Source organism: Berghia stephanieae, chromosome 1 (genome assembly GCF_034508935.2).
Source record: "Berghia stephanieae isolate SIO BIC M18660-M18661 chromosome 1, UCSD_Bste_1.3, whole genome shotgun sequence".
In the NCBI taxonomy this organism is placed as follows: Eukaryota; Metazoa; Mollusca; class Gastropoda; order Nudibranchia; family Aeolidiidae; genus Berghia; species Berghia stephanieae.
Window position 1 is genome coordinate 91,224,505 of NC_088360.1, and position 5,000 is coordinate 91,229,504.

The 5,000-nt window shown below is 34.0% G+C and overlaps 1 protein-coding gene across 19 annotated transcripts in view; it reads left to right on the plus strand.

Moving 5' to 3' along the window:
- The window catches only part of LOC144961638 (protein numb-like), a 75,596-nt gene that overhangs the window by 12,164 nt on the left and 58,432 nt on the right, over positions 1–5,000 (plus strand). The window lies entirely within an intron of this gene.

A 5,000-nucleotide genomic window follows, 5' to 3' on the forward strand; every position in this document is an offset into this window, starting at 1 on the left:
CTTCTTCTTCTTCTTCTTCTTCTTCTTCTTCTTCTTCTTCTTCTTCTTCTTCTTCTTCTTCTTCTTCTTCTTCTCACTACTACTACTACTACTACTACTACTACTACTACTACTACTACTACTACTACTACTACTACTACTACTACTACTACTACTACTACTACTACTACTACTACTACTTACTACTTACTACTACTACTCTTCTTCTTCTTCTTCTTCTCCTACTACTACTACTACTACTACTACTACTACTACTACTACTACTACTACTACTACTACTACTACTACTACTACTACTAATACTACTGCTGCTACTACTTTTATTATTTTTAATGACTAGAGAAATTAAATTAAAAATATAATGTGTCAGTTGAGTAATAATGATCTTCTTCTTCTTCTTCTTCTTCTTCTTTTTCTTCTTCTTCTTCTTCTTCTTCTTCTTCTTCTTCTTCTTCTTCTTCTTCTTCTTCTTCTTCTTCTTCTTCTTCTTCTTCTTCTTCTTCTTCGTCGTTCCCCCATCATGTCTACTATTCTTTGTCTTTGTGTAAGTATGAATAATACTAATGATGATGGAAATAATAATATTATTATCATTATTATTATTATTAATAATAATAATAATATAATAATAATAATAATAATAATAATAATAATAATAATAATAATAATAATAATAATAATAATAATAATAATAATGAAAATAATTATAATTATAATGCTTTGTCCTTATTATTACTACATGTATTGCAAGTAATCATCAGTAGCTGTATACCATATATATTTTAAAATATTTTTTTTCCTTTTATTTCAATTTACTTTTTTGGGCTATTTGGGCCACTTTGCCCGAATAATCCTGTGGCTATTTCCCCCAATAACCGTTCCCTTTTAATTGTATACTCAGGCTGTCATATATCACTACCATAAAGGGTTAAGTTCAAACCATATATATAGATAATGTTCTCCCTGTCCTATTAGATTTTGTTGTTTTTTTCATTTTATGTTGTATAACTGTCAGTTACAATACAAATACTTCAATCCTACCACGGCAATGTCAAATTCTACAGAGACCAGGCGCTTCTATGCTTCAGAACTGGAAGCGAAAATGGTCTTGGGCTGGTGGTATTTCAATAATAACGTCCCTCTTCCCCGATCATGTCTGATCAATCTGCTGTACGAATCATGCTAGTGGTTATTGTCAGATTGTATTGTAAACACTCTTCGTGGTCGAGGCGTAATCTGAACTCGCTGCGATAAGATAACTGGCCTTCTTGACGCGCGCGCGCGCGCGCGTGTGTGTGTGTGTGTGTGTGTGTGTGTGTGTGTGTGTGTGTGACCATCGATAAACGCACCATTAACTACGTTACATGGACTCTCTTGTGTCAGATTGATAAGCAACAATCCGTTATGAACTATTTGATATTTCTTGCTGGATTCTTCCGATTAATAAAAAATGTCGGATCTTTTTTTTCCCCCCGTAGCATAGAACGGTCAACAACAAAATTGCTTACTACTGTTTCTGTAGGGTCCTGTCCAGCGACATCTATATCTGTCACATGGCAAAATAGTACCCCCACTCCCGCTCCCCAGATCTGATAGACTCAGCTACACAGTCACACACACACAGTGGAGATAAAAAACGGGGTGAAATCACACAAAAACATAACAAATTACTATTAGATTCGAAACCGATCGGTATGCTTGTGAGTTGAATATTCAGCAATTAGAGCTCAGGGGACCTCAGACGTGAACGTGAACCAATTCTGATGTTCTCAATTGGTTCGGTTGATTGAATTTCATTGTTTGTTTAGGGAATGCGAGGAAAGAGATGTGATTTTTAAAAACGTCCATTAATTATTTTTCAAATGTCAGATTATGCAATTGAGAGTGTAATTTTAGTAATGCACAAATCGTCTGAGATCGTTATCCAAATCAAGACAAATACTTAGTAGGAAACAAAAGTGTGATGTGAAAAAACAAAACAAAACTGGTTCCAATCTTATTTGGAGTGGAAAACCACTCTTCCGGAGACTGGATACATCCCTTATGTAAATGATCTTCTGGTTTCAGTGTGATTGCATTTTATTTCCTAGACTTAAACACATATGCTTGTCGTCAAGAAAGTGATCCACTCGCTCTTTACGTCCTAAAATCCTAATAAGCTGCCTGCCGATACATCCTGTTACTAAAATAGTTTCCTATGCCTCATATGTTTCAATGTGTACCCTATTCATTATCAGTCCTCCAAAGGTAGCATGCATACTTCCAAGGATTTTGGAACCGGAAAAGTAGAAATCGACGATTGAGTGCATCTGTTATATACGAGATTATCTCCGGTCTTACCAGTGCCAAATTAGTAAACAATTCTTTGTTTGTTGTTGTTTTCTATTTAAAAAAGATATTGCCTTTTAATATATTGTATTTAAGGAAATCCATTTATTTAAGAACGAGAAGTCATGTGATATGAAAAATGAATTCATTGAGACAGAAAGTTAGATTGTAATTTGTTCGCTAGCGTTTATAATACATTACCATTTTAAAGGTTTATATAGGGTGTCTCTCCTCGCTAAATGAAACACGTTTCACAGTAATTCATTTATTCTACCCAGAATGCCATAAGGAATAGAAACAAAATTCTCAATTTATACAGTAAAAATCATCTTCTGTCCTTGCCTTTTCTTTTTTTTAAGTCACGCACTCTTTCAATATCCGTCCATAAACAGCTACTCATAATGCACTTATTTTCATTAATGTCTTTATCGTCGCAGAATGTGTTTCTTGCCAACAATGATAAAAACAAAGCAAAACAAAACAGGATTCCAGCGTTTGTTTGTAAAAAGGGGCCGTGGTAGATACATTCTTGTGTATTTGACTCGATATTTTTCTCAACTGAGACTTGGTTTAGGTGGACTTTGTTATACGTCTCTTATAGTTAATGCATGAAATTACCGTCTGTTATTAGATGAGAATAACTCTTTATCAATCTAATCTCAGGCGAGCTTTGGTAATTGACCTCATTTTGTGTTTACCCACCTTGCGATAATCACCTCATTACGTACTTTAACTGAAAGATTGGACCCTTTTCTCATTCTTTGAAGAATGACGCAAAGTAGATAGCATTGGAATGATAGTTGGAGATCGACGGATCCCTCTACTCTGTGCGGCTATGTGGTCTTGTAGTATGACACTCGCTTTCGGATCGGAAGGCCCTGGGTTCGAACCTCGCTCGGCGCATTGTTGGAGTCCTTGGAAAAGGCTCTTTACATTCTCTCGCTGTACTCAAGGTGTAAAATGAGTACCTGGCCGTTAACAGCGTTGTCTCTGTTCGAAAAAAAAAAATGTAATATCGCATACATGCTACGTGTTGCTGTTGGTCAGGAACCGTTTGTAAAGCGTTTTGAGCTCATTTAGTGGATAATGCGTTATATAAAAGTCAAGTTTTTTAAAACTCTGGGCAGTAAATTATATAATAAATAAATAAAAAACCCAACAAAAACAAAATTAAAAAAAACAAACAACAAAACTTTCTAGGGTGGCCAGTTCTTTAAAAAAAAAAAAAGATCTATCCTTGCTGTGTCTTCTGTTCTTTTCTATGATTTTGTCCTTACGTGGCTTAGTGTCTTTGTCCTGGATGATTTTTGGAGAGAAGAGGGGGTGGGTGGGCTCTGATATAATCTTTATATCTCGCAAGCTCCCAATTATCTACTACTAAATAGATTTATTAAAATGGAACCGACCAATGCAGCTTGAGAGAAAGGAGCATGCAAATATGAATTTTACGAGACGAGTAAGGATATTTAATAAGACATCGTCACAATTTCGTTTGTATTATTATTATTATTATTATTATTATTATTATTATTATTATTATTATTATATTATTATTATTATTATTATTATTATTATTATTATTATATTATTTATTTATTTATTTATTTATTTATCTATTTTTTTTAAATATATTTTTTAAATGTTTGCTATAATACAAGAAAAGTTGTGTGTAAGTATGTGTGTGTGTGTGTGTGTGTGTGTGTGTACGCGCGTGTATGTGGACTATAGATGATGGATGCGTCTCTAACATGTTGCTTTTTTGTTTGATCCTGAATAAAAGGCGGTTTATATAATAACAATATTTTGATAACAATATTTCATTTCATATCTGCCCGACGCGGAAGGAACTCTTTAAAAAAAGAATGTAGTATTTACCTTTCAGATCATATTTTATTTTATTTTATGCTTTTAAGACAAAGTAAGGACAACAAACAAAAAATAAAAAGGAAGTTAAAAAGTCATTTCCTGAAAATAAGTGCATTGCTTTAAAAAAAAAAAGTTTATGAAATCTCAGAATTGCATTCTGGCATTAAACAATCTAAAATAAAATTTTACTGACATCATCATGCTGTTAACGACCAGGTACTTATTTTACACCTGCTGTGTAGGATGAGAGAATGTGATAAAGGAGCCTTTTCCAAGGACATAACTTTGCGCCGCCCAGCGTAGGACTCGAACGAGAAACCTTCCGAAAGCATACCACAAGATCACAAAGCGCATACATTTTCATTAAGTAAATATTTAATTAATATTGATATTTTGTTTTCCATTCGTTTCAGACAAAATCTTTACTGTATAATTTAGATGGACAGGATTCATTATTTCCTTTATATAATGTAAATCACAAATATTATCAATACACTATAATATATTATATACGTTGTTTATATTATATAATATATTTTTGTTATTGAGCGGTCGTGTCCAGTAGTAATTAACGGTGTAATGTTCGTGTTGTTTAATCCCGTCGTCAAAGTGTGACATGGCAAGTTGATGACGTTGATCCTTGTCAGCGCGTGCTACATTTATTACCTCACCAAGCCAATGATGGGAAGAAGGTATAATAAGGAAGAGGAGTAGTAGAGAGTAGTGAGGAGAGCAGAAGAGGCAAGAGGGTGAAGGCTGGGCAGTGAATGCGGGGTGGGGGGAGGGAGGGATCGATTTGTCCATGT